General features: G+C 42.1%; 1 pseudogene; it reads right to left on the minus strand.

Moving 5' to 3' along the window:
- LOC112245867 overlaps positions 1-10,279 on the minus strand; it is a 75,014-nt pseudogene extending 64,735 nt beyond the window's left edge.
- Between the last annotated feature and the right edge of the window lie 458 nt (positions 10,280-10,737).

The raw sequence follows: 10,737 nt of genomic DNA on the forward strand, positions 1-10,737 counted from the left end.
ACTGACTGCCGATTAGGCTTATAAACTGAGTCCAAGTCAGGAAAACCTCCTTGTCCTCCTGGTAACAATCTCCACCTGCCAATGCCCAGACACCAGCTAAACCTCCTCATATCACTGGCCTGCTCACAGCGCCGGCCGGCGGGCAGCAACAGAGTGCTTTATTTATTTGAGAGCAGCTCAAATAATTCTCCTCTACCCCAGCACCTCGGCTATGCCCCCAATGAACTTCAGACAGTCAGCCCCCCAAAGCTGAGTCAGACTGAAAGCAATAAATAACACCCATCTGGGTCGACCTCTCATCAAATAGTGACACTGGTAAATTGAGCGCTCACACAGTCCATACAAATATAACTAAATCCTCTCCCAAATGCAATGGTAGAAGAGGGCCGACGACAGCCCTGGTACAGGACGATTTGTGGCCGTGGTACTTTCTGGGCTCTGGCTCGACAACTTCTACTACAGAGAGAGCTAATACGGATGAGGATGTGCTTAGTACCCCGGGTTTGATGTATTTTTTTTATTATGTTTCTCTTCCTGTTGGTCAATCCAAATGCCCATCTTGTAAGCAACGACTGCTGCCTGAAACCCCTGATGGCACACTGGGTGGCACAACAGTAGGTATCAAACACACACACACACAACGTCATGGAAGCTTTCCCATGCCTCTTGGGTCAGGTGGCCATGTTTGTTATTGTTTCCAAAAACTTCACAACCTACAGCCACTCACCTACACCACTCCCCCTTTCCCAATAAGTTTCAACTGTGACCCAAAGGACCTTAGGTTCTCACCCCCCTTTGAGAAGGGCATGTTCACATCTTAGGACTAGAGGTCAACCGATTATGATTTTTCAATACCGATACCGATTATTGGAGGACCAAAAAAAGCCGATACCGATTAATCAGGCGGTTTTTTTATATTTTTTATTTGTTGTTACGGATACAAGTGTTACGGATACAAGTATCCTGTGTGTGTATCCTGTGTGTGTATCCTGTGTGTGTTTCTTTTCTCTCCTTCTCCCCTCACAGGTGAAAATCATCACTCCCCAATCAGTCAACAATCAATCATCAATCAGAAGACACACCTCCTCCTGTTTCCTACCCTATGTTCCTTTCCCTTGGTTTAAAAACCCCATCAGTTGTTTGCTCTAGAGCTCAATCCCTCTGTAAATGCCATGTCTGTAGGTCTCTGTGTTTCACTCTCTCTTTGTGTCTTAACCTCTCTTTTGTTTGAGCACCTCCAAATCACTTTGTCATCTCCTGTGAGTATTGTTTTTGGTTATGGTGTTTGTGTTTGATTGCTGGTGGGAAAAGGGGAAACCAAGACAAGTCGCCCATGGGCATACACTACCCGTAGGTAGACTAGTTAGAACTGGGTGGACCACCCACTGTATTTTTGGTTAGTTAGTTAGCTGTTAAATTAGGCTAGTCTAGCTTAGGGGTGTTTTGGATGCTTATTGTTTCTTTCCTTGGGTCCAGCTCAGCCCCTTTTCCTGCTCCCCCCATTACCGTGTGTTTTACAATAAACCCTGAGTTTGACGGTATAATTTCTGTTGTCGTGGTTATTTCGTTCACACTTTTACTTTGTCACAATTATAATTTGCATGAGTTATGTTACGGGTCTCATTACCATCCCCCGGAGACTGTCGGGCCAAAAGGGATTCGTAACATTTGTAATATTGACAACTACAACAATACTGAATTAACACTTATTTGAACTTAATATAAAACATCAATAAAATCAATTTAGCCTCAAATAAATAATGAAACATGTTCAATTTGGTTTAAATAATGCAAAAACAACGTGTTGGAGAAGAAAGTAATATGTGCCATGTAAAAAAAGCTAACGTTTAAGTTCCTTGCTCAGAACATGAGAACATATGAAAGTTGGTGGTTCCTTTTAACATGAGACTTCAATATTCCAAGGTAAGAGGTTTTAGGTTGTAGTTAATATAGTATTTATAGGACTATTTCTCTCTATACCATTTGTATTTCATATACCTTTGACTATTGGAGGTTCTTATAGGCACTATAGTTTAGCCAGTGTAGCAGTATAGCTTCCATCCCCTCTCCTCGCCCCTACCTGGGCTCGAACCAGGAACACATCGACAACAGCCACACTCGAAGCATCATTACCCATAGCTCCACAAAAGCCAGCGCAGCGCAAGGGGAATAACTACTCCAAATCTAAAAGTGAGTGACGTTTGAAACAGTATTAGCGCACACCCAGCTAACTAGCTAGCCATTTCACATTGGTTAGACCAGCCATTCGGCTGAGAGGCTTGAAGTCATAAACAGCGCTGTGCTTGCGAAGAGCTGCTGGCAAAACACACGAAAGTGCTGTTTGAATGAATGATTACGGGCCTGCTGCTGCTCGGTCAGACTCCTCTATCAAATCAGACTTAATTATGGCTAACGGGTTCATAAGCGCGGAAATCAACTCTGCCGCACGAGCATGCTTTTGCGGCACAGTCGATAGCGCGCCGGACCTCGAACTAGAAGGTCGAGGGTTCGAGACCTGCTCCTTGCCAGTTTCATTACAATATGATCGAATCCGTAAACTATCATTTCGAAAACAAAACGTTTATTATTTCAGTGAAATACGGAACCGTTCTGTATTTTATCTAACGGGTGGCATCCCTAAGTCTAAATATTATTTTTACATTGCACAACCTTCAATGTATGTCATAATTACATAACATTCTGGTAAATTAGTTCGCAATGAGCCAGGTAGCCCAAACTGTTGCATATACCCTGACTCTGCGTGCAATGAACGCAAGAGAAATGACACAATTTCACCTGGTTAATATTGCCTGTTAAACTGGATTAGTAGTTATAACTAGTGATTATGATTGTTTTTTTATACGTTTAATGCTAGATAGCAATTTACCTTGGCTTCTACTGCGTTCGCGTAACAGGCAGGCTACTCGTGGAGTGCAATGGTTAGAGCGTTGGACTAGTTAACTGTGCGGTTGCAAGATTGGAATCCCTGAGCTGACAAGGTGAAAATCTGTTGTTCTGCCCCTGAACAAGGCAGTTAACCCACAGTTCCTAGGCAGTCATTGAAAATAAGAATGTGTTCTTAACTGACTTGCCTAGTTAAATAAAAGCTATAAAAAAATAAAAGATTTTTTTATTTTAAATAATCGGAAATCAGCGCCCAAAAATACAGATTTCCCGATTGTTATGAAAACTTGAACTCGGCCCTAATTAATCGGCCATTGAGATTAAATCGGTCGACCTTTACTTAAGACGGCTGCAGGTTCTCCTCAGCTCTGGACTAAGTCATTAGACTAACCAGCTCTAATCGATCTCAGAGTGATCAAGCTCCTTTGGTGGGCAGCCTGGGCATGTCTGCTCCTGTAGAGGCAGCCGCTATCTATCTAGTCCTGCCTACCAACAGGAGAGGTCAGTCTGATTCATCAGGTGGAGGAAGCAGAGAGAGAAGTCACAACTCACCACTGAGGTGTGAACTTACATACTGCCTATTTTACTTATGAAAGAACAAGAGAAAGACAGAGAGAGGAGGAGAGAGTCAGATAGAGAGTGAGAGAAGCAGGGGAGAGTTTGCTTGCTAAATGTTTTATGTGCTTTCCGTGATGGAAGTGGCTGTGTCAGCGTGGATACTGTGAGTTATGCGCAGCAGGGGGGAGGGGAGGGGGGGTTTGTTTGTCTGCCAGAAGATGTTGGATGGCTGGACCTCCACTTGGTCACGCAGATGCAGGCTACAAGCACACTGAGCTCTGCTTCTGCTGCACAATAAATGTTTTCCTTTCAAACTTGTGTCATCAAAGGGGGTGTTGGGGAGGGGAGGTTGAGAGGAGGTCGAAGGGGTGGTAAACTAACACAATGTATAACTTAAAATTAAACCAAATTGTTTGCACTCATGACTATTGGTTTCAATTACATTTTCAGCCAGCTTAAAAGCAAATACTTAATCAATTTATTGTACCAAATCAACCTGCAAGGTTGCTAGCCAACTAGCCTGCTAACATTAGCCCTACCAGACTGCTAATGTTACCTTAGCACTACGAGTCAGCCAGTTGCAATTAATAACAACTAGCTTATAGCTACATTAAAGTAAACCAAAGTTTTAGAAATACATAACGCCATCTAACCAGTTATCAAAGAATGTTAGCTATATGCAGTTATCTTAGCCAGCAAGCTAACTAGACAGCTAATGTTAGAGAACATGCCTAAAAAGTTGACAAAACAAAAAGGAGAACAGACAAGCCCACTGCACGAAGGCACTAGAGCCTGCCGTGTCCATGGCCGTACGTGCCATGGACACACTTCCTGTGATTGGTGGATTGTAGGTCACCACCGCCAACACATGGTCTGGAATTGAATTACATGCTAGCATGGCTAGTGGCTAATGTTAGCCAGCTTAAGATGGCTACTGAGCAAGCATACAAACTCAATAGCACAGCATATATCCTCCAAATGACTGAGAAATAGTGCATTGTGGGAACTTTAGAAGTTATCCAGGAATAAGGTAATAAATATGTAATAACCCAAAAACATAACTATGTTTGTACTTGTAAGTAATCAGATCATGACTCCAACTAAGTAAAACCTCATGCTTCCTACCCTTTAACTAGTGTGAAGCGAAACCACAACACAAACACTTAGCCTACGTACTCGCCTCGCTAACAATCTCTAGTCCACACATCCCTATTGCTTAATCACCACAGTCTAAAAGTTACAGCCACAGAAAAGGACAAACTTACTTTCCCCCTTAGCTAGTCTGAGGGAGATGGAGGGGTGAAGCCTGAAGGGCTATTTTGACAGACTTGGGAGCGTTGCAGAGGTCCCCCCTATCCCTGTATACCACCGCCTCCCAGCTAAGCTACAACAACAAGGATACTCAATCCAGACTGATTTATTGGACGGTGCATTTGTTTACTTCCACATGAATCACATTCCACAGAGTGGGAAAACCTCAAGGGACAGCAGTTTATAGAGCACCACTCCACCACCACATCCTCTACACCAGAGGAGAATGGTGGGAGGAGCTATAGGAGGACAGGCTCATTGTAACAGGCACCTGCCACTAACTGTAACCACACCAAACACAACACAGTCCAACAGGCAATACTGTCTGGGGATCTTGTTTAAAACAGCAATCAAGAGCATTGATTGCATCACTTCAGTCACATTCTTGGAGGGGGGAAATGAATGATAACTTCAGTATCTTGTTTACTGGAAAGTCAGAAAGATAAACATGACTCAACCACAGTAAGCAAGGGGACAAGACGTTTCACCTTTAGACCATAAATTAGCACAGGAAACAAACAAGATGAAGGGGGGGAAAGGAGCAAAGTGCAGCGGTGGGTATGTGGTGTTTGTGTGACTGCTTCAGATACCGCTGCTTTCAGTCTCACAGTCCAAACTCCACTAACGGAGGGCCTAACCTGAGATTTGTTTTCTTTCCCCAGCTCTGATATGGCCCTTGTCTTCGTCGTGTGTTCTTCTACTTCTGGAAAAGAAGCTCCCACCATGCCTTTACCTTTGGCCTTAGACTTAATTATTATCATATCTTCAACATTTCAAGACAGAAAATAAATGAACCAGACAGAAAGTCACTCTTTCTCAAGCATGTTACATTTCTCTCAGGCATCTTTCAGACAGTTAAATCAAATGTTATTTGTCACATGCTTCGTAAACAACAGGTGTAGACTAACAGTGAAATGCTTACCCAGTTACTAAAGTCAGTAACCTACACACGGCCGCTCAGCCTGCACCACACTGTGAGGACAGAAATAGGCAGCAGAGAAAGAGAGTTGGATACTCAGAAATAACTTAAATTAAAAAGGGGGAAATAGCTGAAAAGTCACCCAGATCTGTGGGCATAAAGACTGCACTTTCTATTCCTGTCTCACAGAGTCTGATACCTCTTAAAGTCCAGAGAGGAGCTTTGAGTTACAATTGACAACTACAGCCATGTGTTGATTTACAATTAGCCTATTCATCTCATATGCATACGTTGATACTGTACTCTATATCATCGACTGCATCCTTATGTAATACATGTATCACTAGCCACTTTAACTATGCCACTTGGTTTACATACTCATCTCATATGTATATACTGTACTCAATATCATCTACTGTATCTTGCCTATGCTGCTCTGTACCATCACTCATTCAGATATCCTTATGTACATATTCTTTATCCCCTTACACTGTGTATAAGACAGTAGTTTTTTTGGAATTGTTAGTTAGATTACTTGTTCGTTATTACTGCATTGTCGGAACTAGAAGCACAAGCATTTCGCTACACTCGCATTAACATCTGCTAACCATGTGTATGTGACAAATAAAATTTGATTTGATTTGATTTAAATTGCTGTTACTAGGAAGTGATAATGGCAGCATTGAAAAGTTATGCACTCAGCTGTAAACTTGGACTCGAAGTGTCACCATCTCCTTACCCCCTTCCAATATAGATAGCAATATTAGGAGTGAGCCCGAGGTCTGGCCAATGAGAAATACTTATGGCTGAGGGGAGCCTGGGCGGGGCAACTAGATAACTTTCCAACTGCCAAAACGTTCTGGCCACCAACTTAGGTAATTACCAAGTCAAGTTATTTCAGTGCAAGATCATTTTTGTTTCTGATCAAGCAGAGACCTTGTTTAATATCGACTAGACTTCTACCAACCATGCTATGACAGAGAACAGTAGGTGAGCTAAGTTTCAACGTAACCCCCAGACACCGTGCCCACTTCAGTGGCGGCTCACTGTCATGAGAGGGAGTCTCTCAGCAGGGGGATGGGACGACAGGCCAGCGAGGGACACAGACAGCCCTTTCCTGAGCCAAGCTGCAATCCAATTTAAGGCTTATGGGGAGAACCTGCATTAAACTACTGTACACGAAGCAGTCTAGAAGGTGAATCCCGTCAGCTATTCAACAAGTATCCTCCTCGTGCTTCACTTTTCAACCCAACTTTTCCCCTGGCCTCTCAGCCGCATGCCGTTAACTCGCTTAAGTTTTATGGGAAACTCCTGAGATAAACGGCACCTTGGAAAGCTGTGACCTTAAAATAAGTGCTACAATGTCAAGCGTCAAGGGCACAGCCATGGACAAAGTGCATGACTGACTGACGGACCAATGACGGTGTCAGAGGTGGCTCCCTGCTACCATGCAGGACCAGCTGGTCAGACTGGGATCAGTGGGGGTGGTGGCTGGGGTGGTCGTCCTCGTAGAAGCTTTAGATTGCTTGCTTGCTTGAAAACTTTCTTAAAAATGGGCCAATTAAGTAATTTACATCTAAAGAGCATTAAGTGGATAAATGATTGACGGATAATTGAATTCCCTTCTTGAGCCAATGCCGGAACTGGGCAAGAATGGGAGACCCCTATACAAATAAATAATCAAATGAAAGGATAAACCAATAAACTCCAAACTCAGTATTCATTCATGCCTTCATCTACCCCCATCCCCAACACTCCCTCCACTTCCATCTTTATTCTTCCATCCATTGAATCGGCATCACCATCTCCACAAGCTGCTTCCTGTACTAAACACAGACCTGGCTATTCACTGCCTGAATGTCACCACACTAAGGTATCTTTGTCATTAATAAAACAGGCTACATCCTCTGTAATAACACAGCAATAAGAATGGTGTTCAAAAGTAGTTCAAACCCCTGCACCTGTAGGTCCAGGTGTTGCTTTTGATTGACCTGTATTGATCCAGCAGGTCCAGACAGTGAGAATCTATCTACAACAGTCAGATACTGTGAAACGTGACAGAACATAAGATGTGCAATTCCCCAGGGGCAGGGATTCCATGAAGCATTTGACTTATACAGCAACAACATAATCTGTCATGATACTCATAAAATAAACTGTGAATTGCCCAAATGTCAAATATTATGTAACCCTATGGAACTTTAAGGGAATCTCCACAACAGAAGTGATAGAAACGTAATCTAAGAATTAAAAATATGCATCAGACCCCAATAAAAGGATAGGTGGAGAAGGGGCCCATCACAGGCTTTGAGGTTTAACACTCAGATCAATAAAGTTGTTTTGCAACCACACGCACGGACTGTGGAACTCCCAGCTTCGCTAGGATTTCCCAGCTGCCGGGCTGTCATGGTAAAACACGCTCTAGTGTGAACCACACGACTCGTACAAGTAGAGCACAGCTGTGCAGAACATAAAAGGCATGTGTCCATCCATGGAAACACTGGGACCAAAAGATCAATGGGCTGCAGTAGTAAAGCCTGGGCAACAGTAACCTTGAAAGGGAATGAATTTATTCCCACAATTGTTTGAACAAGTGGCTGGAGACAATTGTGGGAAAGGAGAAGGGGAGAGGGGGTTGGCAGGGGTCTCCTAGGTGGAACTGCTCTAGGTGGGGCTTGCTTGAGTTTTTGTGATGAGTATTCCTGGGAATCCCAGGCCCTACTAAAATAAACCTAAAACAACTTAAAATGATAGAGCATAAAAGTTTAACACAGCTATTGTTGAAGTAGTGGTTTTGTCCAACCCGAGGTCCAAAATGAAGTCAGAACAATATGAACAGGTTGAGTCTGTAATTACATCATTGTTATGCCAGTGACAAAACATTACAATATCTGTATTAGTTCCATTCTACTTGGTTACAACACGTGTACGCTATTCCACCGAAGTGCTCTACAACAATGATGAAAACTGTACTTGATGCATCCATGCGAACAGTAGTAGGACACCGACCAATGGAGCTCTGCAGCTTCAAGTTTAATCCTCCTACTCTTATGGAAATAATGGATAGGTCTTTCCCCCATTCTCTCACCCTCCTCTCATTACGTCATCACTATAATACCCGATTCTTTTTGGTTTTTACAGTTACGATGGCACGCAGTTTTGTGATTGTTCATGACTTTTGGAGGAGGATAAGCGCCACAGTGTAATCAACACCACAGATTGTAGAAACTGTGCATGAACGACGCTCAAGTCAAAACTGTGCATGAACGACGCTCAAGTCAAAACTGTGCATGAACGACGCTCAAGTCAAAACTGTGCATGAACGACGCACAAGTCAAAACTGTGCATGAACAACGCACAAGTCAAAACTGTGCATGAACAACGCACAAGTCAAAACTGTGCATGAACAACGCACAAGTCAAAGAGAACAAACTGCTTCAGCTCACAACACCGAACATTTACACGCATTGAACCAACCAAGAGAAACCAGGATGTTGTGCCATAGGCAGACACTTCTTGATTCAACTCATGCTATGATGAACATCGGTCTTATCAGTTTGTGTCATACAGGATGAACGTGTAAGGATACACAATACTCATATCTCAACTAAGAGCATTGAGGATATCACATGGTACAAAAGCTCCATGACAACATCCCACAGAGGTGGTGAACCTTTTGGAAGAGGAGGGGGTCACACAGAGAACTACACAGGTGAAGCAATAGTGACATACTTTACTACTTATAATTCCACACTCATCATTCAAGTATGACAAATAACTATTTTTGCTTAGATTGATCCACTAAAAGTTTACAACACATGTGATTAGTGAGAGCGAGAGTGTGAGTGAGTGTTTATGTGCATCTGTATGTTCAAGTAAGAGTGTGTATACTCATTCACAAACCAACAATATTGGTACTAACTTTTTGTTGGTTTCCGGAGTAGGTGTGACTGAGTTGGTAAGTAGCGACTTTGCTCTGGGTTGTTGATCCAGGATTCGGTCGGCAGATTTGCGACCATTCTGTTAGAAGGCTGTGGCTTCTCCTCCACTGACGAAGTGATCACCATCGGAAACTCTTGTGTGTTGGGCCGCTGTATCCCAGAAATCAAGTCAAAGTTTATAATTTGGGGGTTCCAAAATTACTTTGGAAAACTACGAAGATGCATCAAGTGTAGAGTGAAGGGGTAATCCTCGTCTCAGAAATCTTCAGAAATCTCTGCAATTCAGCAATATACATCCAACGACAATATAACTCAAGTTTGAACCGGAAAGGCAGGTATATATATATATATATATATATACATAGATATATATATATAGATATATAAGGGTTTCACACAAAAATATTTCTTTGTCAACAATTCAATCCTGAAGTGGTGGAGACATTAGGAACCAACGAAACTAAAAAGGCACCATTAACTTGTTTCCAAAAAGTTTCACGTCGTCTTTCCTCTGTATTCTTTATTACAATGTTTCTCTAAGGCAATGAACTGGGTTTCAGGCAACAATACTTATTTCTGACGTAAAAATATAATATAATTATTTAAACTACATATTCTTATATAATTCATAGCTATTTCTTATTTAATATATATATTATATATTATATATATATATATATATATATATATATATATATTATATATAAAAATATGCTTCTCTGTGTATATGGGGAAGAAAATATTTGGTTACTCAAGTTTGCTTCTTATAAGTGCAGAGTTTCATGCATTGTTCCTTGTTGAATTTATTTTTTAATTCCAGTCAAAGATGCAAAGAAGATACAGTCAGATAGTAGACATGGGTGAGATGTATATCTGGGAGCTTGACTGAGACGGGACCCCCACTCGGATTTCCAGTTTTGATAATTCAGCAGCTGACAATGGAACCAGAGCTAAAGCTGGAAGTGTTGTTGGGCTGAGGGTGGGGGTCTCAATTTCCAACTACCACCATTTACCCCATCACTCTCCCTAAAAATAGCCTTTGCCTCTTAGATTCTGTGTAAGTATCCTATTGTGAACTAATCACTCAAAAAATAAGCAGGTGAA

This window comes from Oncorhynchus tshawytscha, linkage group LG23 (genome assembly GCF_018296145.1).
Source record: "Oncorhynchus tshawytscha isolate Ot180627B linkage group LG23, Otsh_v2.0, whole genome shotgun sequence".
In the NCBI taxonomy this organism is placed as follows: Eukaryota; Metazoa; Chordata; class Actinopteri; order Salmoniformes; family Salmonidae; genus Oncorhynchus; species Oncorhynchus tshawytscha.